At 40.8% G+C, this 26781-nt stretch overlaps 1 pseudogene; it reads left to right on the top strand.

Moving 5' to 3' along the window:
- Positions 1-2719: 2719 nt before the first annotated feature.
- Positions 2720-3492, top strand: LOC108387269 (ferritin heavy chain pseudogene; annotated as a pseudogene).
- The last annotated feature ends 23289 nt before the right edge of the window (positions 3493-26781 follow it).

Below are 26781 nucleotides of genomic sequence, written 5' to 3'. Positions count from 1 at the left end.
GATACCTGCCTGAAAGTATTCCATCTGTTTCCACAAACAATCAGCTTGTTAAGTGCGGTGAGCCACAAAGCTGGCTGGATTCCCTGGAACCACAAAACCGTGAGGAGCTCTCAGACCTTTTCTAGAAAATCAAAGTAACTTCCCCACCTTCCTCAGCTGCTTTGCACTGGCTCCCTGCTTCCCCAGACAGCCCACTCCCACCTTCTCCTCAGAGATGCTCTCCTTCCAGTCCACCCCCCAGTCAGGCACTCTATGCCTTTAGATGCCAAGTACTTTCTGGAACCACATCTCTGGTGAGCAACCCATCAAACTGCTTCATGTGCTAATCCAATTCCTGTGCGTTTGATTATGCTCCTAGTGGGGTGAGGATAATTAGGAGTGCTAAATTACCTAAAAAGAAAGAAAAATCATGACTCTCATGTAAACATAAAATATGCACACACGAAGATTTTATTTAACTCATTAATTCTTGAGGAAACGAGGAAGACCTTACAAATGTTTTAGAGGAGAATCCCAAGAACCATACATATACAGGCAGGCAGAAGGAATGTTGAGATGAATCACAAATAGATGCAAAATGGGTTCAAAATCAGTTGCATTCCACCAGACACAATTCATTTGCATTCCTGTGGACAAGAACCATTTGCATTATTGTTACTTTTTCACAATTTGCGGTATAAAATAGCTCAAAGTCAATGAAAGGCGGAGACAACCACAAGGGCGCTCTGAAAAGGACATCCAGTAAACAATGTCTTTGCCAATTTTAAGTCTTTCACAATTTTTCCTGATAGGAGGAAGGCCTCTACACATTCCCATAGGAACCCACATGTAGTACGACTATCAGAAGCACTGTCCCTGAGATAAGAACAGGCATTTCTACTTGTGGAGGCCAAAGTGTGCTTCCTCCTGAACTCTAAACGTCAGTAAGTGCTACAGACTGAATGTTTCTGCCCCCGCCGAATTCACATATTGAAATCAGCCCAAGTAGACTAAGACAACAAAGGATGGAAGCCTCTTCCCTTTTAGAGTGTTGTTACTCAGAAAATGGTCTGGCGTCACCTGAGAGCCTGTTTAGAAATTCGGAATTTCAGCCCCAGTCTAAATCAGAATGTACTTTTTAAAAGATCTCAGAGCTAAACAAATTGAAAGACATCCCACATTTATGGGTTGGAAGACTTAATATTGTTAAGATAGTAATACACCCCCAAATAATGTATAGATTTAATTATGATCCTTATCAATATCGCAGCTGGCGTCTTTGGAAGAAATTGGCAAGCTTATCCCAAAATTCATAGGGAAACACAATGGGTCCAGAATAGCCAAATCAGTCTTGATTAGGCAAGTGGTTTCTTGGATATGACACCAAAGCTTAAGTGACAAAGAAAAGATGAATTGACCTTAATCATATTCATCAGAAGTTTTGTGCTTCAAAGGACACCACTAAGGAAGTGCAAAGACAACCCACAGAATGGGACAAAATATTTGCAAATCATATACCTGATAAGGAACTTGTATCCAGAACATAAGAACCCTTACAACTCAACTATAAAAAGACAAAGCATTCTACTTAGAAAGGGGTAAAGGATTGGAGTAGACATTACTGCAAAGAAGATATACAAGTGGCCAGTAAGTACCTCCAAAGCTACTCAACGTTATTAGTCATTAGGGAAATGCAAATCAAAGCCACAACGTGATAATACTTCAGGTCCACGAAGATGACTAAAAACATTTTTCAAAAGACAACTGGAATCTTCACACATTGCTGGTGGCAATGTAAAATGGTGCAGCCCCTTTGGAAAACATTCTGGCAGTCCCTCAAAATATTAAACAGTTATACGACCCAGCAGTCCCAAGCCTACGTATATTCCCAAGAGAATTGAAAGCCTATGTGCACACAAATGTCTGTACTCATGTGTTCATGGTAAAATTATTCATAACAGCCACAAAGTGGAAACAACCGAAATACCCACCCAGTGAAGAAAGGATAAATAAAAGGTGGTATATTCACATCATGGAATACTATTCAGCAATAAAATAAAGATTTAAAAAATTATGCTCAGTAAAATTTGTGTGTATGATCCCATTTTTTTGACATGTCCAAAAGAGGCAAATCTATAGAGCCAGAAAATGAATTGGTGATAGGAAGGCCTGGGGGCAGAGGGGATGGGATTGACTACTAATGGATGGGGTGTTAAACTTGGGAGTGATGAAAATGTTCCAAAATTAAATTGTCATGACAATTGCTCAACTCCACCAATATACTAAGAACCATGTAAAAGTTTGCTTTCAAAAGGTGAAGTTTATGGGATATAAATTATATCTCAATAAAGCTGTGATTTAAAAAGGTGATTTCAAGACACTCAGTGCACAGTTGCCCTGGGTTTCCTGCCCCACCAAGGCTGAACGGGATAGGACCTAGAAGGCAGAGCCCTTGCCGCTCTGTCCCGCTACGTGTCCATGCCTAGCCCCACCTCCCCTCCTGACCCCGCCACACTGCGTCCCCTCACGTCAATCCGCCGAACGCCCGTGACTCCGCCCTATCCCGGCCCAACATGTCTCTGCCCCGACGTGACTCCACCTCACCCCCACAAGACCCCGTCCTCTCGCGACACTGCCACGTGACCACATGACTCCGCCCCTAGTGGTTCCTCCCACTAACAGGTACTGAAAAGGGACCGCATTTCCTGTCCCATCCCAGAGCTGCTGCTTGGTTCAGAGCCCGCCTGCCTCTAGCCTCTCTCATTGTTCTCCGTGGGAACACGCTGAGGCCACCTGCGCCTTCACCACCACACTGCCTGCCATGAATGGTGATCAGCCATCCCTAGTGGTGCAGAACTACTCTCTTGACTGCCAGGCTGCTGTCAACAAACAAATCAACATGGAGCTCACCGCCTCCTACACGTACCTGTCCATGGCCTTCTACTTCAACCGAAATGATGTGGCCTTGAAGCACTTTGGCCAGTTCTTCCTGCGCCAGTCCCGCGGGAAGGGGGAGCGCGCTGAGAAGCTGATGCACCTGCAAAACGAGCGCGACGGCCGCCTGAGCCTCCGGGACATAAGGAATCCTGGCCGCGACGACTGGGGGAACGGCGTGACGGCCATGGAGTACGCCTTGGGCCTGGAAAAGAGGGTCAACCAGAGCCTGCTAGATCTGCACCGCCTGGCCACCGACAAGGGCGACGCGCACCTGTGTGATTTCCTGGAGCGTCACTATCTGCACCAGCAAGTCTGGTCCATCAAAGAGCTGGGGGACCATATCAGCATCCTGCGCAAGACGGGAGCCCCGGAGGCCGGCCTGGCTGAGTACCTCTTTGACAAGCTCACCCTGGGCAACAGCGACAAGAACTGAGCTCGGACGGCCTACCCCATAGCCAGGGGCAGTTTCCCCTGGCCGCCATGCCCAGCAGTCTTATTGAAAGACTGCCCTTACACAGCGTTCACTTCAGTTTTGCCATTTCTTCCAATGAAAGTATTTCATTTTTGTTAAATTAATAAAGGTCTCTGGTTGATTCTGTGTGCCAAAGCCTCTCCTTTTAAGTTTTAAAACAGGTCTCCAGGTGTCTCCATCCACCCACGCCCCATGCAAGGAGAGCTGTGCATCTCCACGGACGGAGTGAGATGGTGTCCACGGGACCAGGAGAACACAAAATCCATCTTCCCCTTATAAACGAGTGGGGGTCGGATGGGGTTGGGGTGAGGTTGGTGGTCTGGGTTGTGAGGGGGTGGGGTGAGGTGGGTGATCTGGAGCCCTGGAGAAGGCCGGCATATGTCCATGGTAAAGACAAAAAAGGACATAGCCTAGAATTCATCAGCATAGTTGCCCTAAGATAGAAGGAAAGATGACGGGATTAGGTAGGGATTAAAATAAAGGGGGTCTTTCATAGAGAAAAGACTGGTGGCTGCTACTGGGGAGGGGGGAGTGGTTAAAATAGGTTGAGGGGATAAAGAGGTCCTAAATCCCAATTATGGTATAAGTTAGTCTCATGAAAGTACAACATCCAAAATATAGTCAATAATATTCAATATCTTTGTATTTTGACAGTAGTAACACTTACTGGGGTGAGCATTTAATAATGTAGGTAACTGTCCAATCACTATGTTGTGCATGTGAAGCCAATATAGTGTATATCCACTCTACTTCAGTAAAGGAAACAAAAGAAAAGGGGCATCTTCAGCTTGATGTGAAATGTTTTAGTTCATCAAATTATGCAAATGCTAACGTTTGTGGACTTTTCATAGCAAGGTGGGTGGCTGTGGAAATGGGAATGGCAGAGTACTTCCTCAAAGGGTCACCCTGGGCTGTGGTAATAATGGGAAATGAGCCTTAGGCTGGCTTTTCCATAGGCAAGGGGTTGCCAAACTAAAAAAGTACCAATGGCACTTTGCAAGTCCACGGCCTTTTATCTACATTCCTGTATTTTCTTTCTTGTAAGACCCTCAGGAAGTAAGGGCAGGTGTTAAGACCACGTCTTCTCCAGTGAGAAAAAGGGAGGCCACACAGGTAAGAAGTTATGGATGCGGACATGAACAAAGATCTTCCGATGCCATGTTGCATTTTTTCTGTTACCCCGCAGGCAAACGCATGGGTTCAGCAAGATTGTGCGGGTAGACTGGGAATCCAGCCCGATAACCAGGCCCTGAAGGGAGGGAAATCCCCAACACTCTTAAAGACCAGCCAGACCTCTGTAGTGTCTCCCTTCATTACACATGTGCCTTCCAGCCTAAGGTGGGAATGGTTCCTAAACCTCAGCCCAAATCCTCCTCCTTGGAAAGAAGTCTTCAGAATTAGCCACAGAATGGGTAGGAGGTAGCAGGGCACCTCCCAGGAGGGCAGTCAACACCTGATTGCCCGAGCCCCTCTGTTCAGGCCCTCTCTCCGCACGGGTAGCCACGCTGCTCCCTGAGTTGGGCCAGAACACTGGGGCGACCTGGACTAGGAATCCCCACATGGTGTGCCATGCACCCAGAGAGCTCCGCTGTGAGTGCCTTCTCTTCCGATGCAATAGCTACAGGGGGTGGCTGCAAGGCACACACGGACTGCTGGCAAATCCAGCTCAGGGACATGGAGAATCCCAAGGTTCTTGTCAAGTCCAGGGGGCTGTATCTCTACAGCAAAGCATTGCCTGTGGTGATCTCTTCGCTGACCCCTAAAACTGACCCCTGAGTGGTTCTGCCTTGGCTGCTGGGCCCATCTTTATCCTATCTTTCCTTTTTTTGTGATTCAGAGGGACTCCCCGGAGTAATGACAAGTCTACTTAGATCTATAGCCTCTTATTTCACCTGGAAAAGGGCTTCCTCACCTGCAAGGCTCACCGAGAATTGTGATTACCCTCCAGCTCCTATTAAAAGCCCCTCCTGGTAGTCAGCAGCAAGAAGTAAGAAACATTCACGCCAATGGAGTTGGTGCGTTTGCACTTTCCCAGGTCTCTGTCCATGGCTGTAAGCCTCCTCATTTCTACCCCCTCCCCTGTCACACAGCGCTCAGAAAGGGTGAGCAAAGCTTCTCTGCGTATGCCACCTTCCTGAATACTCACAGCCTTCTCAACTCCTTGAGTTTCAATAATACATGGGAGTGAGTCGTGACTTGGTCTTCCACCCCTGGGAAACAGCACCCTGAGGCACACAGCTGGGTGCCTGTGAGCTCCTGGCCACACCCTGTTACTTGGTGGAATTGACATCAGAAATACTGGCTGTTGCTAAGCTCGCCAGAGTGATGGGTGAGGACAGACTAAGGGAAAATGATGAAATTGATAACTTCATGTCAGACTCAAACACAGATTCAAATGTATTGTGCTCAATAATTTACCTCTGGGGTAATTTATTTCTTATATCTTAATAGACAGTTGTCACTGAATTGTACTTCATTTTCCGGAAAAAGGAAAAGTATTTTTTTCCTCAGAAATGTGTGACAAGTGTTGCATAGCACCCATTAATTTCTCCTGATTCTTGTCTACTCTTGAATTTTGTTCTACATTTCTGATTGTTAAATTCTCCTTTTATTATTTTTTCATTTGCTAGCTCTTCCAGTTTCTTTTCACCAGCCCAAGAGGCATAGCTAATCAAGTATTCAGCATAGGAAGGCATTATTGCTAATCTTGGAAGTGATACTATGCTTCAGATTTTAAAATCAGATTCAGCAGGATTTTAATAGAGAACTTGCTTCAGATAAGTTGAAGGTAAGGGTGGAATGAGGGTAATTAGCAAGGCGTTAGGACATCTCAAAGGTGGAGAAGAGAAATGTATGCCTAGATTTCATTAGTTAAGGAGGCTGTGAGAGTGGAGGAAGTTACAGTGAGAAAGCAAAGTAATAAGGCTAACATTGTTAAGAACTGTGGATAAGTTTGGGTTGGGTTTGGCTGTAAAAAGAAACCTCAGGAAAGCAGTGGCTTTAACAAGATAGGTATTCTCTTCCAGATGAAAAACCAGTATGGAGGAGGACAAATCCAGACTGCCGTGGAAGCAACTTTCATCTCATTTCACTGATTCCAAGAAGAGCATTTTGTCACATTGTAATGTCTTTGAAATTGGTTATGAATCTTGCCATCTCTGTTGTCTGTAGCTGTCACAGCCTGAGTAGGCTCATCCAACTCACTTGAGTGGCCTCATTGGCTCGGAACAAAACGGAGGACATTACAAGTGTACTCTTAAGAAATGCTGTGTCACCAACAACGGAGATGGCACTGAGGATGATATTCAGCGATACCAATGATTTGAGTTAAAAGCCATTTACAAGAGTTAAAATGTGCTTTATTAATCATTTATTTATTCTAGCTTTAATAAGACATAATTGACATACAACATTGTGTAAGTTTAAGGTGTGCAGTGGGATGACCCGACACATGCATACATTGTGAAATGATTGGTTAGTGAGTCACAAACATATATTGTGGTTTGTTAACTACAATAAGGTTAGTGAACACATGCATCAGCTCACATAGTTACTGTGTGTGTGTGTGTGTGTGTGTGTGTGTGTGTAGAAAACACTTAAGATTCACTCTCTTAGCACCTTTCAACTATCTAATACAGTACTGTTAACTATAGTCACCATGCTGTACATTTGATCCCCAGAATTCATTCATCTTATAAGTGGAAGTTTGTACATTTTGGCCAACATCTCATTTCTCCCACCCTCTAGCCCTGGCAAGCACCATTCTCCTCCCTGTCTCTATGAGTTCTGCTTGTGAGATTTCCACATACAAGTAAGATCCTACAGAACTTGTCTTACTCTAACTTAGCTCACTTAGCATAATGTCCTCAAGGTCTGTCCACATTGCAAATGACAGGATTTCCTTCATTTTTCCATTGTATATACCATGTATTCCTTATCTATGCATTTGTCAGTGGATGCTTATGTTGTTCTCATAGCCTGGCTATTGTGAATAGTGCTGCAATAGGTATGGGGGGTGCAGATATCTTAGAAGAACTGAAATCTGAATCTGAAGAAGTTCTAGCAGTACCGTAAACAATTTATTTAGCACATAGTTTCCTTTTTGTGTGTATATACAAAATCATCTAATGAGAAAAAAATATATGTCTAAGTAAGTGTAAAGAAGATCTTTTAAAAAATATAAATTAAAAAATCTAAGACAAATCTGTGCAGCAAAATGAAATTTTGTGGTTCCCCAACGTGGTCCCACAGGCAGAGTGCTATGCAAGTTACATAGGCCCAAGTCAGCCTTGCCCGTTCCTGCTGGGCTGTGAGGATGCCCTGTGGCCATTCTTGCCTGTCTCACAAGACTCACAGCCCCTCACCTCTCACCCATGACCAGAGGAAAACCAGGGTGGAATGCTTGAAAGATAAACCAGTCTGTTTCTTGTGTCCCTCCTGGAATCCTTTAGGAGAATAATTAGCAATCCTAATAGTCCTCTCACACATAGATATCATCAGAACATTCATTGTTCTTTTAGGTTACAGCCCTCCTGTTAATTGACATAATCTCTTCCCTGCACCTACTCCTGTTGTAAAAAGAGTATTTAAGACATTCCCAAACAAAGGGGCTTTGGAGAAATTTATCAGAACGCCCTGGCCCTCAGTAAGACACTGAATGGACTTTGTCCTAAATGCAAAGGTCATGTTGATTTCAGTTGACAAATCTAACGGATAAGAAAGGATTGTGTCCTAATTTAATTGGTAGCATTTTTTTTCTTTTTTCATGGTACATAAAATAATGGTGTACCTTAAAATCAACACATTTAATTTGACAAAATATATTATTTTGTTGTTCCATTGTATAAGGCTTCCAGTCTTGAGGTTATCTCATGTTCCAGTATGGCTATTAGAGCACTCCAACCATTACATCATCATTCCAGGAAGAAGAAAGAAGGTATATACGTGTATGTATACATATGTGTGAGTGTATGTGTGTGCATGTATGCGTCTATATATATATATGTATATATATATATATATATACATGTAGAGAGAGAGAGAAATATGAGTGGGGAAGGATCAGGACCTTTGTTAGGAGGAGGGGAAAGATGAAAAATCTAGGTGCCATTAATGGAGAGCTTTCTTTAAGCGGTGGCAGTTTACTGTAATCTGATTCAGGGAACAATGTCATTGGAGCATTTATTTTTTCTTCAGAATCAGAGGAGCCACTGGATGGCCCCAGGCCATTTTACCTGCAAATGGATTTTGTTTGGAGTAATGATTTTTTAAACAATTTTAAATTTTTGGAATAAGTTTAATTTATAGAAATGTTACAAAGATATTACAGAGCTTCTGTGTATCCTTCACCCGGGTTCCTCTAAGGTTAGCATCTTATGCTGTTAGGGTCCAGAAATCCGGCGATTTCCCGAGAGAACAAAGCACACACGCATGGAGATGTAAGTACAAGCAAAGTATTCAGCCAGCTAGCTGGGGCCGGCAGCACCTCCCATGACACGCAGGCCGAGTCCGAGCTGCCGACCTCTAGGCAACTTTAGGTATTGCTTATATAGTATCTTTACAGCCGTTACACCAAAGCCCGTGCATTTCTACAACCAATAATTTTAAAGCACATTCCATATTGTAACCAATGGGAAACATTGTAGCCTTTTTAGGGAACGTGTCAGTTGCCTGACCGCTTCAATTGTTCTCTCTTGCTCAAGCATGTCTACGTGGCTTATCACGGATCACGTCCCCAGGCTGTTGCCCCCTTCCAGTTATCTAACTTAAAGCAGGCGCATTTGTAAGCTTAGCCTCGGGTAGTTTGTACAAAAACTGCGTGGCTCTTGCTCTAGGCAATCAGGTTAAGTGTTATTAGTTCTTTTTCCTGACTCTTGATGCTCTCTACGCTCCTTTACAATGCAACCATGGTACATGTGTCAAAAATAAGAAATTAAAACTTGCACATTTCTATTAACTAAACTCCATACCATATTGCGATTTCTCCAGTTTTCCCAGTCATGTCCTTTTTCTGTTCCAGGATTCGGTTCAGAATATCACAGTGCATTAATGTCGTCTCTTTGGCCTCCTTTTGTCTCACTCTTTTTTCTCCAGAAGTTTACTGGGCTGGTTGGTCTAGGACGGAAATTGGTGCTTATTATTAGATGGGCCACATGTCTCTAGCAGGCTAGCCTGAGCTTCCTCAAGTGGTGATAGAATTCCCAGAAACAAGCATTTTCTTTCAGCCACTGCTTACATCGTATTTGTTAATGTCCTATTATCTAAACAAAATCACATGGCCATGCCCAAAATCAGTGTGGGAGAGGAATAGCATTGGGAGTTATTACTGGAACAATCTACCACTTCCTCCAGCCTCTAACCATTCTCACATCCTCTCAATCCTCACTCTTAGCTGGTAATCTTGCTTCCTGTTTCACTTGAAAAAGAGAAGCTATAAGAACTTCCACAGACCTCCACCTACCATCATACCTCCTACCTAAGAGCATCTGGGCACATTTACTCCACATCCTTTCCTGTTACTAGATGAACTCTCCATCCTCTGTCTAAACTAATCCCTCCATTTTTGCCCTAAAGCCCGTCCCTTCTTATCCACTCAAGGATCTTGCTTTCTGTTTCTCATGTGGAGTTATTTGTGCCAATGTTGGCTTAAATGGGCTGCACGGTCTAAGATGGCTTTACTCTCTTTTGTGCATCATCATTTTCGCTCTCTTTATGGGATCATTCTCTCTAGAATAAAGTCATGATTTCTTTTATCTTACTCTAAAATATTCCTCTAACTACCTTCTGGCTACTGAATGGTTTCTCTGTTCTCCTTCACAGCTAAATTTGAAAGTGCTCTTCATACTCACAGTCTCCTTTTCCTTTCCTCCCAATTTTTCTTAAACCCATTCATACCAGGCTTTCATGTCCATAACTCCACCCAAACTGATTTTGCCACAGTCTCCAGTTTCCTCCACACTGATAAATCTAAGGATTAATTCTCAGCCCACAGCTACCTGAATGCTTTCTCGAGCTGACCTCCAGAATATTGCTCTCTCCTGGTTTTCTTTATACCTCTCTGGCCTCTCTCTCAGTCTCTTGTCCCTTTCATGTTCCTCAGTTCCTCTTCATCGCCTCCCTGATATTTTAGTGTTGGAATGCTCCAAGACTCACCTCTTCAGCTTTTCACTCTGTTGTGTATATGCCATTGTTTGGCAGTCTTACCAATCTCATGGATTTAAAATGTCTTCTATGTGCTGGTGGTTCCAAATTTGTATCTCCAGTCAAATCCTCATCCCTGTGCTCCCATGGCAACCACCCAGATCCAGTCTACCACAACCTCTGACCCAGGTTATCACAACAGACTAGTAAGTGACTTCTCTGCTTCTGCCCTTAGCTCCTAAAATCCATTCTCAACAGAGCAGCTTGACTGAGCTTTTAAAAATGTAAGTCCAATTGTGTCACTCCTTGCTACAATGGCCCTCATAGCTGTCATACTCTGCTTGTCCCATACCCTCTTCCCTGTTTCTTCTGCCCTTATTTCCTACTACTCTCCCTCTTGTTCACTCGCTCCAGCAATGTTGTTCTATTTATAATTCCTAGAGTATCCCAAACACACTCCCTTGTTAGAATTTTTGCATCTTATTTCCTCTGTCTAGAACACTGTAGCACTTGGCTCTTGCTTTGTTACAAACCAATCCAAAATAATGGCTTAAAATAACAATTATTACTTTTCATGGTTCTCTGGATTGACTGGACAGTTCTTATTTAGGCCAGGTTGGCTGAGTCTGGAAGATCTAGGACAGCTGCTGGCCAAATCCTGCCTGCCACCTCCTTTTGTGAGTAAAGTTTTTTGGAGAACAACCAAGCCTATGTGCTTATGTGTCATCCTTCCTACTACAATATCAGCCTTCCTACTACAATATCAGCGGTGTGATGTGGATGGGGCAACAGGGATGGCTTAGCCACATGTTTCTCATCATGCATCAGGGTGGCCCAGGCTCATTTCCATGTGGTAGTCACAAGAATTTCTGAGATCAGATAGTTGGGTCATACTTGATATTGTTCCATTCGTCTAAGAAGGTCACATGGCTAAGCTTAGAATCAGTGTGGAAGGGGCTACTAAAAAATGTGACTGTAGGGATGGGAGTGTTTGTGCCCATTTTTGCAATCATTCTACCATAAACATTATTCCTCCTTAATGACTTGCTGGACTCATCCCCTTCAACTCTATGCCCAAATGTCACTTACTTCCCTGATGAGCTCCCCTCTCTCCCTAGTCCTTACACTGTTTTCTTTTCTGCTTCCCCTCTGTAACAGCTACCATTTTCTCATTTATTTTGCTTATTGACTGTCGTCATCTCCTTCTAGAATATATGCCCCATGAGGGCAGAGATTTTTGTTTGTTTTGTCCCCTATTTTATCTCATGTGCCTAAGATGCTGCCTAGGACAGAGTAAGAAATCAAAAATTATTTTGAATGAATTTATGAGTGATCTGTTGGTATTTAGGATTTGAAGCAGGAGCAGTCCTTGCTGGCCATGATAGTTCTGTGGATGTTTGGGTCTAGAGCCCACCAGTTATCCTTCTTGGTGTAGCACTGCTAGTGTTATGATGAAATAATGTATGAGCACTTTGGAAACACCAAGAATCTAAGAACAGAATTACTACTGCTTTACTTTTTATACCTTAGATAAGTTTAGTCTTAACTCATTCAATAGGTAACAGTATAATAATATAATATATAATATATAATATATAATATATAATATATAATATATAATATTTATATTATAATATAAATAAATCATTATATTTAACCCTCTTAAATGGACCAGGGCACTGCAATGATCTATCTTTGCATAGCAATTTTTTGGATGAGGGGCTATTCTTAAAACAGTGCTGTGATCACATTGAGCATACTCCCACCCAACTGTCTTGGGAACTTTTTCTGCCGCACAGTAAAGTCCTCCCAAATTAGTACCCATTTCACCTTTCAGGCATTATACACTCTGTAGTAGTTTAGGTCAGTCTTGAAGAAAGGGCATGACTTATAAAAGCACGACAAGAGGGGTGGGGGAATCTAGGCAGGACACAGAATGTGAGGTATTTTCAGGAACAACTTGTGGAGCAATTTGGCTGGGACAGAGGAGCCATTTGATGCAATAGAATGTCATGGGAAGATGGCAAATGCGTGGGAAGTGCCATTTTTTTGAATTCTCATAAAACATGATCAAGCCCCAGGTCCACCAGATGTCCAAAAGAAGACATGAAACCAGACTGGTGTGATAATATGATGAGCTTTTCTAATGCATTTCGGTTCTTGCATTTTTTCCTCTTACTGGATTACATATATTTTCTTTTTCATTCTACATTCTGTATAGGTTTAAGAAGTTAAAACCACTGTGTCAATAGATTTTTCTGATTTCAGTAGTTTCATCAAGAGCCGAATTCTGGCTTGTTGGATTGTTCATCTGCTATTATGTCTCTATTGCACCACTCTTCAGTGCTTATTTATATCTCATCTACAGCTCCCAGACATTAAAACAAAAGGTCTTGAAACTTATGGGAAAAGTTTAAAGGAAGAGCTCTCTATATCTTGTGAGACAGACAAGGTCACTGCTTAGTCAACCTTTCTTACAAAAGAGTTCAATGATAACAGCCAAATTAGAGCCCTGGTCAACCGCAGCTGATGATGGGCTCTGTTGGTGGGTGCCCTTAGCTTGATCTGAATGTGATGTCCTGAGAAAGATTACACTTCTGCTTGATAAGGCAAAAAAGTATCCATTAAAGGTTGAGCAGAAAGGAGGAATCAAGGTGTAAAGGTAGTCTCTTGATCAGTCTACATATATTTGACCTCTTACTCTCAGTCATAATCTCTACTGTATCTGTCACACTCCCTTGGTGTGGGGTTATTCCAGTGCAGTTTTAGATAACCAGAGTCTTTGATTGCTGAGTTCCTTCTAATCTTAGAAAGTCATGCTCAGGTATGTAAACCAATGAATAATTCTAAGAAAGTCATATGGACAAGCTTAGGACTACATGCTTCAATTGAATATTCATTCAATAAATATTTATAAGGACTTCATTTTGGTCAAGTACTATGGTAGATCATAGATGTCCTACCCTCAAGATGTTCATATGTTACTTGGAGAGACCAACATTAAAATTGACATGTAAGTGCTATGATAGAATTAAGCACACACAGAGAAATGGAATGTTACCTTGACTTGGGAGTGATGGGCATCCTGGAAGCTTCCTCAGGAAGGAATTTTGAAGATGGAATAGGAAATGTTGAGGAAAAGAAACAGGAGACTACATTGCAGGTTGAGAGTGCTGTGGGCCCAATGGATTTTTCCATGCTCAGGGTCAAAGTGGGGAACATAGGGCAGAGAGTAAGAAAAGAAAAAAGATGCTGGAAAAGAAGCAGGACAGATCAAAGAAAACTTGGCAATTCAACAAGTTTTAATTATATATGAAAAGCAATGGAATGTCACTATTGAAATTTTTCAACTGATTAGACTTTTTCCTTCAGAACAAAGACAAATGTGGAAGATGAATTAAGCATCTGAGCATGGATGAGGCTAGAGGCCCGAGATCTATTAGGAGATTTTTGAAGAAAATCTGGAGGGAAATGGTAAAGGTTCAACAAGACACAGAGAAGAGAGGAGGCAGGGATGTTGAAAGATACTGAAGATCAGAAACTATAGTTGTTGGTAACTAGATGGGCAGTAAAGGAAAGAAAAGAATTTGGAAGGATAATGTTTGGAGGTTGGTCATCCACATATAGAGTGACATTATTGTCAGAGAGAAAAAACAGAAGAGGAGGGATGAGGACATTGAGAGAAACTAGGGAGTCTTCTCAAGTTTAAGGTGCCATAGGGCATCTAGGTGGAGCTGGAAATGGGATGAAGTTTGGCCATTATATATTTACACTACATGGAAATTAAGGTGAGGGGTAAACTTCGCCACACCTAATCTCCTTTTCCTTTATATATATGCCTTCTGGCTCCTCTCTTGCAGGAAAGGCCTCTGTCTGAATGACAGGAAGATAAGGAGAGAAGGCCTCGTGGATGGTGTGGAAGTTGGGATGGGGCTGGAGGAAACTGAATAGGCAGAGGGGAGAAGAAAAGGCAGTTCAGACAGGGAACACAGAACCAACAAAAGCAGAACACTGGTACCAAGGAAGGCAAGAGCAGAGGGTTCAGGATGTGGAGAAGAGGAAAATAAGCAGTACCAAGAGGATGGTGCTGGATTTCCTAAAGCATTTGTTCTCTGGATGGATGCTGGGGGAGTTTAGACTTTAAGCAATCAGCAGTAAGAAGCTATGGTAGGTGTTTGAACACAGAGGGAGCATTACATGATTCATATTTTAGGAATATGGTCTGGAAACAGATTCAGGAAGAAAAGTAGGCACAAGCAGAGGCAGAGAGATCTGGTCAACAGATGACTGGCATCTTCCAGCCCCTCCAGTGGCTTTGTAAGGGGCAGAAGAGCTTGCAGGGGTTCTGCTGGCACAACTCACCCCTGTTGGGAATATGGCAGCACTTGGGTGACTGGGATTGAAAAATGTCATGCTATACACTCCTTCAATGGGGATCTGGCCATAGCCCTTAGAAGCAGGAAGAGAGATTCATGTGTATTTTTTCCTTTAGAGAAACATAAAAGCAAACAAAAATAAAGCTTGCAGTAATGACTATTTTTACCCAATTACACATGCATTACTAAGTGTCACAAATCCCATGAGCTGGAAGGTGTGATTTTTCTGAGTCGGCTGCTGCACTGAGATGAGAAGCATTGCTCAGTGTTGATAACACTGTTGGATGTTGCTAATGTAATTACAGTTTCCCAGACTGGTCTAAAAAATTAAGGTTCTTGTATTTTCTGTTTTCTTTTCCATTTTGGGAAGATAATAATAATAAAAATGTACCAACTTGCTTGTTTTGACCTTACACCCAGTTTTCATGACATTTCCATTGTGTCTTACACCAAGTGGATTGAGTTTTTTCAACTTGTCTTTGAAAATGTCATTTGCACAGAGATTGAATGGACTTAATTTGTTTATTCTCCCAAAGTGATACTTATAAGTGGGCCATGATCATTCAGTAAATAAATTGGGTGAAGGGAGAGGGTATGAACAGCTGAAAGAATTATTCATAGTGTGCAGGAAACAACAGTGTAAAAGGAAGTTAGCCAACAAATACTGAGATACGAGAATAAAGATGGACGTAAGGTTTTCATACGAGTTGTCCCATTAAAACACAGTGTTAATTAAGAGAATGTCTGTGCGTCATTAGGGCTTTATTGTTGCTGTTGTGGTTGTTAAGTAAGGATATACAAGAGTGGCCCAACATAACTAATGTAAATTTCTTCTCCATTGCCTCTTTAAGCTCATAGACAGTTGGGCTTAACTGGATTTCTGCTTCAGAGAATTACAAAGTACCATTATAACAATTTAAACATTTTCCATTTCCTATCCTTTACCAGTGCTCTATTCTAACTGTGACTAGCCTCCATATTTGTATCTTATACTTCATAATTCATTATTATGTGTATTACAACTGCTGATAAGCATAAATTAACCAAGATTTAAAATACTTTGTAAAAGAAATGTAAATGGTTAGAGAAGTAACTGTTTTAAATGGCATTCTTAGGCATGTAGAATTCATGAATAATCTAAGAAGCTGTAAGCACCTACAATGTAACATCTACAAAGTACTCTCATTTATAATATCTCATGGAAACTTTTTACTTATGTTAGAACCAGGCCATAGCATAGGATGGTCAAAGTGGCTAAGGAAAAATGGCAATTAACTAGGTGGCCTTAAACACGGGAACTGTGGGGTTTTTTTTCCCCTCATATATCACCTTAAGTTACCAGTGTTCTATGGAATGGACCCTGGAAACTTGGGAGAGAAGAACTTTAGGGTAAGGTCTCTTTCAGGTCTTTTCTTTTAGCAAAACACAGCCAGTTAACATAGGTAATACTTGCTACCTATGCACTGCCTAGGAGGTGAGACAGTATAGAGTCTGGAGTCAGACTTCCTGGGTTCAGATCCACTCGCTGGCTGGATGACCCTGGACAAATTAATAAACTTCTCTGTGCCTAAGTATCCTTATCTGTAAAATGGGAATAAAAATTGTCTTACCTCACAGGCTATTGAATATGCAAAACACTTTACCTGCAGAGAGCAAAGACTTAATAAGGCTAGAAAAATAATAATAAAGAAGAAATTGATGCCTAGTATTCTGTCATCTGCATAAACATGACATATAGGGTATCATAAACTTAAATAGCTCTACAGTTCAAATTGTATTGAATGGACACCTCCAGTTTCTTCATAACAACAAGAAATTCATTATCCATAGGTGAACTTAAAACCCTCTATAGTCTTACTGAAAATCAGTTAGTTTATGGGAGTTCTTGCCGTACACGTGAAAACTAACTTGTTGGCTTTTGCTGGAGATTTTATGGACTGCAGTGTGCTCTCTAAAACCGACGACAACACCCGTGTGCCCAGGGCAAGTGTGCCTCTTTGGTGACATCACTGTCCAGATCTCAAGGGTGGAAATGGGTCCAGCTCTGGATGCTCAAGTTTTGTGGAGGCCATTGACAAATGGAGCAGCCTGGCACACTGAAGAGCAGGAAAAAATCACATCATATGAGAAATTGTTAAAGGGACAGGAATTTTAGCCTGATAACCCACAAGTTGTCCAGAAATATTAGAGAGCTATCCCAGGTAAGAGGAACTGGACTTGTTCAGGAAGTCACTGGAAACAGTGGCTAAACATTTATCTGTCATTTGGCACAAAACAGGAACCTGACAATGAAATGGGTTGCTTCCTGTAATAGCAAATATCCATTACTGCAAGTATTTATGCAAAGTTTTGCACAACCTACTTGAGTGAATGATGAAGATAAGATTCCATCTTTGTATGGGAAACTCAAATGATAATTTCTGGATCCTGGAGTCTAAGATCTCTTTTCATCTTATTTTAATTCTAACTTAATTTTAATATTGCAAATAGGTTTTCAGAGGCTGCCTCCCCCTCCACAGCCTTCTTGGGGCATATGCTGTAGCTGAGAGATACAGATACAGTCTGCATTCTCTGTGCCAACAGAGATATTTTTACCAAGCAAGATATTAGCAAGATATTTTTACCAAGAGGTTCACTAGAACCTCTTGGAGAATTTGATAAGATTTCAAACTTCTAATGCTTAAGTTAACATTTTCCATCATTTTACTTTGGCCTCATGTTAACTAGAAAAGAGGTGCCATTTTGTGGAAATAACAGTTCCATGAAGACAATCTTTCCCTCAAGTAGGAGATATTTGCAGTCTGTTAACTGTATTTTATCTCATGTGGATCCCTGAGCAGAGCTGGTAATATCATTATTTCCATTTTACAGATGATGTTCTGGGGATTAAGTGGCCGAGCTCAGACCTGCTGACTGCAAGCCCAGTGCTCCCCTGCGTCTGCCCCTCCCTCCCTGCTTCAAAGTGCAGTCCGCATACGTCTACAGAACCACAAGCAGGAATGAAAAACCTTGCCAATTAAACTCAGTAATGAAAGAGAAAAGAAACCAAGGAAATGCTCTTCCAAAAGGACACCTCAAAAGGAAATACGGAGTTAGAGATTCAATTAGAGATGATTATGGAGAGATTTTTTTTTTTGAGAGGGCATCTCTCATATTTATTGATCAAATGGTTGTTAACAACAATAAAATTCTGTATAGGGGACTCAATGCACAATCATTAATCCACCCCAAGCCTAATTCTCGTCAGTCTCCAATCTTCTGAAGCATAACGAACAAGTTCTTACATGATGAACAAGTTCTTACATAGTGAATAAGTTCTTACATGGTGAACAGTGCAAGGGCAGTCATCACAGAAACTTTTGGTTTTGATCACGCATTATGAACTATAAACAATCAAGTCAAATATGAATATTCATTTGATTTTTATACTTGATTTACATGTGGATCCCACATTTCTCCCTTTATTATTATTTTTATTTTTAATAAAATGCTGAAGTGGTAGGTAGATGCAAGATAAAGGTAGAAAACATAGTTTAGTGCTGTAAGAGGGCAAATGTAGATGATCAGGTGTGTGCCTATGGACTAAGTATTAATCCAAGCTAGACGAGGGCAACAAAACATCCACGGATGCAGAAGATTTCTCTCAAAACAGGTGGGGTGAGGTTCTAAGCCTCACCTCTGTTGATCCCCAATTTCTGGAGAGATTTTTTTTTATGGAGAGATTTTAAGAATAAAACACATAAGGATTAATTAAGGAAATAAAATTAGTTAACCAAAAGGGTCGAGGTTGAGAAACAGTATATGAGAGTTGGAAAAAACACTCTCCAGAATCTAGGACATTAAGAGAGAGTGGAGAATTGGGAAAAGATGCAGATCAAGTGAATGAACGTGGTGAAGGAGAATTGAGAATCATCGAGAATGATACTGAAAATAAGCTGGCACTGGAGCATCAAGTGGAACGGTAAAATTATCAACACAGGCAAAAGGAGAGTCAGATAAAAGAACACTCCTAAATGGAAAATCACTATTCAACAAAAATAAAATGATAGACACAAAAGGGCAGGCATGGGAACCAGAACCCAAATTAAGAACAATTGATTTGCTTTTGCACATTGTTTTCTACAGGGTAAAATTCTATTTTCCTTTCTTTGGGCTGATATTCTTCCCACTATGCCTCCCTCTGAGTTCTCCAAAAGGGGAATGCAGAGGGTGTGAAGGGGATGAAAAGTCAAGCTGCAAATTTTAATGTATTTCCAAATGCCACTGAGAAAGCTGCTGCAGCCTACTTGGTATGTACCATATATTTTAAAACTGCTAAACCGTGATAGTCATGATGATAGCACTAGCTGGCATTAGTGGCGGGAGGACCGTGAGTCAGATTTGAAACAAATTAAATATTGGCAGTTTGCTGCTCACATATTTGATTTTCAATAGCATTATGAGTCTGTATTTAAAACTGTATTGTGTTTTTTGAAACTGGTATATTGGGAAAGAACTTTTAGATTCTTGGATAAAAAAAGTACCCTATAACTAAAGTACAATATTATCATATATATTAGAATGAGCAGAACAGTGCTTTTGAACCTGCCACAGCAGAGATATATTGAAGTCCTGAATCAGGCAACTTGATCTGCCCTTGGCCACCCCCTCAGAGACGTGCTCCAGAAGCAGCTTCTCCCTAGAGAGTAATGTCCTCAAAGAATGTTCAGAACAAAGTTACTTCTCTCCGTCATTGACATCAGGAATTTCTGTCACAGAGAAAGGGTGAGTGTAGATATAAAATGGATAGAGGAGGAAGAAGAGAGTGAAAGCAATATGAGAGAAGCTGTTACATGACTCAAAAATGTTACCACCTATGTAACTTGAGCAGCTACCTTAAACTCTCTAAAGCCTCAATCTTCTCGTCTGTTAAATGGGGATAAGAAAGTACTTAAAGTTGTGGTAGGAATTAAATGGCATAACATATGCAAAGCATTTAATGCGATGCTTACCATTATGCATAGTAAGTGCTCAATAAATGCAGATATTATGATTATTACCATTCCTCTGCTTCTACTTTTGTCTTTGTGTATCCTTTACTCAACAAATGTTCACTGAATACCTACTGTATGCCAGGCACTGTGCCAGGTACTGGGGATATGGATCTGCATAAATTAGACATCTCTCTGCCCTTGCAGACTTTACGGTGTAACAGAGAAGACAGAATATGAAAATTAACCATGAAATTAAGTATTAATGACATCTGTGACAAATGCTATCAAAGAGAAATCCAGGAATTCAGGAGAGAGTATGACAGGGGCCCTGACCTAATCAAGGGCTTTCTTTAGGAGGTGAGTTTTGAGCTAAGTTCTGAAGGATAGATAAGAATTAACTGGAAAGGGTGGTGGGCAAAGTCTGAAATAGAAAGCACATATGAAGGCTCAGAGTAAGGGTTTATAAAAAGCAGATAATTGATAGAGCTTGTGTTACTTTCTCTACCTGTAGACTTATTTTAATTTAACCAAACTAACTGGGCTTGTAACCCCAGTAGGAAAAAGCTAGTACTTCCCAGGCATTTACTTTTTGCTGGAAGGAACAGCCAAAGCAAATCAGAACGAAAGCTTTGTTTGTCCCTCCTCAATCCAGAACTCTGTTTTGTTAGAGTGAAAAAAGTGATGAAAGTTCATTCTAGAACCCAAAGTCAGAATCTATTTCTGTGGGTTAAATTTGCATTGAAGTCTGTAATTCAATTTTACACATAGCTCTGCATCACGTCTAAAGGTTCAGAGATGAGAACCATATAAATAGAAGTGTTACCCTAACTATTGAAATGTCTTCAATGTAAAATAATAAATGGGAACATGCACCAAGCCCGCCACGTGCTGTTAGAATTAATGCTGCTAGGATGTTTGGATTATAGACTTCATCTTTAAAGCTCTAAGATGTGGTCATAAAATGTCTTCCCAGCTGAAATGTGGCATATAAATAAGGTTTCTGCTTAAGGGCTGATTTGCTCTTTTGCTCTTCTAAGCTGTCCTTTTGCTGGCTACAACTCTGGGTGGCTTTTTAACTAGTTTGACACTACCACCCACTTTTAACTCTTTGCGCTTAGGGAACGGTGCTACAAAAGTCATCTCATCGCTGCACAGAACTTAAAAGGCAGCAGAAAAGTAGGCATTTCTCCGATGCAGCCAGAAAATTAGACATTTGTATAATGGAGAGAAGGATATATTGTGATCAGAAGATCATTTCAACTCTAAATCCCTTATTTAAAATGTTAAAATTTTGATGATAATATGACATATAGCCAGCCAGAAAAGAAAAAACACAACCTACTAATTGTCTTAAGAAAATTCAGTATCAGTCATACATCTCTTCAAAATATAGTTTCCATCCAGTGAGTTCAATATGAAAACCAGTATTACTGAGGATTTTTTTTTCATGCGTTTTACTGACTCAATTGGCTATTGATACTCTGAGAGTGGGGCTGCTATTTTGTTGTTGCTAATTTTTTTAACTTTTAATTTTGCAATAATTGTAGATTCACAAGAAGCTTCAAAAACAATACAGGACAACATACCCATCAGCCAGCTTCCCCTGATGGTAACATCTTACATAACTATCCTGTGCCATCAAACCCAGGAAAGTAATTGGTACAGTACAATTTACTAGAGTACAGATCTTACTCTGATTTTACCCATTTTTGCATGCATTCACTTTTGTATGTCTGTACATAATTCTATGGCATTTTTCACATGTATCAATTTGAAAACACCACCACAATAAAGATATTGAATCAACACTACAAAGGAACTCCTCCAAGCTGCTCCATTTACAGTCACATTTCCTTCCTTCATTTCCCTTCCCTCATCCCTGGAAACTCCTTATCTGTTCCCTGTCTCTATAATTTTGTCATTTCAAGAAAGTTATATAATGGAACTATAAAGTATAAAGCTTTTGGGGACTGGCTTTTTTTACTCAATGCTGTAACCTGAGTGTTGCATCCCCTGCCAAATTCACATGTTGAAATCCTAACCCCCAAAGATGATGGTGTTTGGAAGTGGGGCCCTTGTGAGTTGCTTAGATCATAAGGGCAGAGTCCCCACAAATGAGATTAGTGATCTTATGAAACAGACCTCACAGAGCTCGTTTGCCCCATCATTTGTGTGAGGACACAGCAAGAAGGTACAGATGCTGACCCAGGAAGGGGGCTTTCACCAGGATGCAACATGTTGCTGCCTTGATCTTGGACTTCTTAGCCTCTGGAACCATAAAAAATAAATTTCTTTTGCTTATACAGTACTCAGTCAGTGGTATTTTGTTATAGCAGCCCAGGCAAATTAAGACACTCAGGATAATGCCCTTAAGATAGTAGCGCAGCATGGAGAATATAGCCAATTATTCTGTAACATCTTCCTCCATTGATGGACAGTAACTGCACTAGTGGGGGCGAAGATTTAATAATATGGGTAACTGCTGAGCCACTGCATTGTATACTTGAAACCAATACAAGATTGCATACCAATGATACTTACTTCAATAAAAAAAAAAGATAATGCCCTTAAAATCCATCCACATTGTTGTGTGGATCAATAGTTCATTCCTTTTTGTTGCTGAGTAGTATTCCATGGTATGGATGTATCATGCATACATTCACCTGATGAAGGACATTTGGGTTGTTTCCAGTTTAGGGCTACTACAAATAAAGCTGCTACAAATATGCATGGATAGGTTTTTGTGTAAATGGAAGTTTTCATTTTGCTAAGATAAATGCCCAGGTGTGTGATGATTGCTCAGTTACAACGGTAAATATATGTTTAATTTTTTTAAATGAAACTGCCAAACAGCTTTCTGGGTGATTGTACCATTTTACATTTCCACCAGCAATTATTAAAGATTCAGTATCTCTGCCTTCTTGCAAGAATTTGGTATTATCAGTAGTTTTCATTTTAGCCATTCTAATTTAGTGGTATCTTGTCATGATTTTAATTTGTCTTTCCCTAGTGACTAGCAACATTGTGTAACTTTTCATCGGTTTATTTGCCATCCATATATCTTCTTTGGTCAAGTTTTGGTTCAAGTTTTTGTCCCTTTTTCTAATTGGACTGTTTGTTTCCTTGATGTTGGATTTAAAGAGTTCTTTATATATTCTGGATACAAATCTTTTGTTGCATATGTGATTTGCAAGTATTTTTTCCCAGCAGTGGTTTGTCTTTTCATCCTCATAAGAGGGTCTTCTGCAAAGCAAATGTGTTTTAATGTGATGAAGGCCAATGTGTCCATTTGTTCTTCTGCAGATCATGGTTTTGGTATCATATAGGGACTGAAGTTTTCTTCGGTGGATTGCAATGCTACCATTAGTGATAATAGATACCATGTATCATGCAGTAATCAGAGACTGGGAATTGTGCTAAGCTCTTTACAAGCATCATATAATTTCATCATTACCTCAGCCCTATGAAGTCTGCATGATTGCTGCATTTTTACAACTGAGGTGACTGAGTCTTAGCAAGGTCAGTCACTTGCTGAAGCTTAAACAGCAAGTCAGTAGTCAAGTCTGGCTTCAAATTCAGGTATGTTTGGCTCCAAAGCATGTTATATATTGGAATTGGGAAAAGATATTTGGGAATGTTAATAGAGCTAGGGTTTCCTCCGGACTTGGGGAGGGGTGGAGGAGGTGGGAAGGGCCATAGGGCAATGACCGTACTTAACCCATCCGGCAGAAAGGTGCAAAGAAGGTGCAGCTCCCAATAAGCACCAGAAACACAGGGCAAGTCAGCACTTACCTGGGGTAGAAGCCACCAGTGAAATCTCAATTCCCATGCATCATTTTAGTGTATAAGAATGAACAGTTCAGTCCTTTCCACCAACATAGGTTTTGCCTCCCAGCAGATATAAGAAAAGTGTCTTTTGCCCAGCACGAATGAGGAGAATGGAATGCTTTCTCCTCCATCCTGAACGTAGCCTGAACTGACTGCAGTGAAGAAGCTCCCTGAGGAATGGAAGTAGCTTCTCTGGAAGTTGTTTGCATATTTTGGTGAAGAGAGAGAGGTATTGTAAAGGGGGTACTTGAAGTAGTCATGGGTAACCAGCTATGGCACTGTTCCCGCACTGTCATCTAAAAGTGAGGTGGCTCTGAGCCAGCAGACTGTGAAATTTGTATTAATTTTATTGAGGTGGGGAGCAAGCTCTTACAGAATCAGCTGAGAGATGTGAAATTAGCTGCCCTGTGTTGGTGCTAAGTGATTAGTATAGGAACATGCCTTAAAATTTAAGATGATCTTGATAGAGCAGTGGTTCTCAAAGTGTCATCCTGGGACTAGCAGCTTAGTAGTATGGGAGGTTGTTAGAAATGTAAATTCTCAGATCTCAGCCCAGACCTACTGAGTCAGAAACTCTGGGGATGGGGCACAGTAGTCTCTGTTTTAAAAAGTCTTCCAGGTGATTCTGATACAGGTTAAAGTTTGGAAAACCTTGTAGTAGAAGAGGGCTTATAATGTATATCAGAACTGGTTTCATCTGTAGATAAAACATAATACTCAAAATATTAGTGGTAAACCACACCAGATTTATTCTTTTTTTTTGGTATTATTAATCGACAATTACATGAGCAACATTGTGGTTACTAGACTCCCCCAATCATCAAGTTGCCACCACATACCCCATTACAGTCACTGTCCATCAGCGTAGAAAGATGCTATAGAATCACTACTTGTCTTCTCTGTGTTGCACAGCCCTCCCTGTGCCCCTCCTGCTACATTATGTCTGCTAATCTTAATGCCCCCTTTTCCCTCTTGTCCCTCCCTTCCCACCCATCCTCCCCAGCCCCTTTCCCTTTGGTAACTGTTAGTCTATTCTTGGGTTCTGTGAGTCCGCTGCTGTTTTATTCCTTCAGTTTTTTCTTTGTTCTTATACTCCACAGATGAGTGAAATCACCTGATACTTGTCTTTTTCCACCTGGCTTATTTCATTGAGCATAATACTCTCTAGCTCCATCCATGTTGTTGCAAATGGTAGGATTTGTTTTCTTCTTATGGCTGAATAATATTCCATTGTGTATATGTACCACACCTTCTTTAGCCATTCATTTACTGATGGACACTTAGGTTGCTTCCATTTCTTGGCTATTGTAAATAGTGCTGCAATAAACATAGGGGTGCATCTGTCTTTCTCAAACTTGATTGCTGCGTTCTTAGGGTAAATTCCTAGGAGTGGGATTCCTGGGTCAAATGGTATTTCTACTTTTAGTTTTTTGATGAACCTCCATACTGCTTTCCACAATGGTTGAACTAATTTACATTCCCACAAGCAGTTTAGAAGGGTTCCCCTTTCTCCGCATCCTTGCCCACATTTGTTGTTCCTAGTCTTTTTTATGTTGGCCATCCCAACTGGTGTGAGGTGATATCTCATTGTGGTTTTAATTTGCATTTCCCTGATAGTGATGTGGAGCATCTTTTCATGTGCCTGTTGGCCATCTGAATTTCTTCATTGAAAAAGTGTCTGTTTATATCCTCTGCCCATTTTTTAATGGCATTGTTTGCTTTTTGTTTGTTGAGGTACGTGAGCTCTTTATATATTTTGGATGTCAACTCTTTATCAGATATGTCATTTATGAATATATTCTCCCAAATGGTAGGATGCTTTTTTGTTCTATTGATGGTGTCCTTTGCTGTATAGAAGCTTTTCAGCTTGATATAGTCCCACTTGTTCATTTTTACTTTTGTTTCCCTTGCCTGGGGAGATATGTTCATGAAGGAGTTGCCCATGTTTATGTCCAAGAGATTTTTGCCTATGTTTTTTTCTAAGAGTTTTATGGTTTCATGAGTTACATTCAGGTCTTTGATCCATTTTGAATTTACTTTTGTGTATGGAGGTAGACAATGGTCCAGTTTCTTTCTCTTACATGCAGCTGTCCAGTTTTGCCAACACCAGCTGTTGAAGAGGCTGTCATTTCCCCATTGTATATCCATGGTTCCTTTATCATATATTAATTGACCATATATGTTTGGGTTAATATCTGGACTCTCTATTCTGTCCACTGGTCTGTGGATCTGTTCTTGTGCCAGTACCAAATTGTCTTGATTATTGTGACTTTGTAGTAGAGCTTGAAGTTTGGAAGCAAGATCCTCCCTGATTTATTCTTCCTTCTCAGGATTGCTTTGGCTATTCAGGGTCTTTGGTGGTTCCATATGAATTTTAGAACTATTTGTTCCAGCTTGTTGAAGAATGCTGTTGGTATTTTGATAGGGATTGCATTGAATCTGTAGATTGCTTTAGGCAGGATGGCCATTTTAATGATATTAATTCTTCCTAGCCAAGAGCATGGGATGAGTTTCCATTTGTTAGTGTCCTCTTTAATTTCTCTTAAGAGTGTCTTGTAGTTTTCAGGGTATAGGTCTTTCACTTCCTTGGTTAGGTTTATTCCTAGGTATTTTATTCTTTTTGATGCAATTGTGAATGGAGTTGTTTTCCTGATTACTTTTTCTGCTATTTCATTGTTAGTGTATAGGAAAGCCACAGATCTCTGTGTGTTAATTTTGTATCCTGCAACTTTGCTGAATTCCAATATTAGCTCTAGTAGTTTCGGAGTGGAGTCTTTAGGGATTTTTTATGTACAATATCATGTCATCTGCAAATAATGACAGTTTGACTTCCTCTTTACCAATCTGGATGCCTTGTATTTCTTTGTTTTGTCTGATTGCCATGGCTAGGACCTCCAGTACTATGTCGAATAACAGTGGGGAGAGTGGGCATCCCTGTGTTGTTCCTGATCTTAGAGGAAAAGCTTTCAGCTTCTTGCTCTTAAGTATGATGTTGCCTGTGGGTTTGTCATATATGGCCTTTATTATGTTGAGGTACTTGCCCTCTATAACCATTTTGTTGAGAGTTTTTATCATG

This window comes from Manis javanica, chromosome X (genome assembly GCF_040802235.1).
Source record: "Manis javanica isolate MJ-LG chromosome X, MJ_LKY, whole genome shotgun sequence".
NCBI classification, from domain to species: Eukaryota; Metazoa; Chordata; class Mammalia; order Pholidota; family Manidae; genus Manis; species Manis javanica.
The sequence above is the reverse complement of the archived record's forward strand: the minus strand, read 5'-3'. Positions and strand labels throughout refer to the sequence as shown.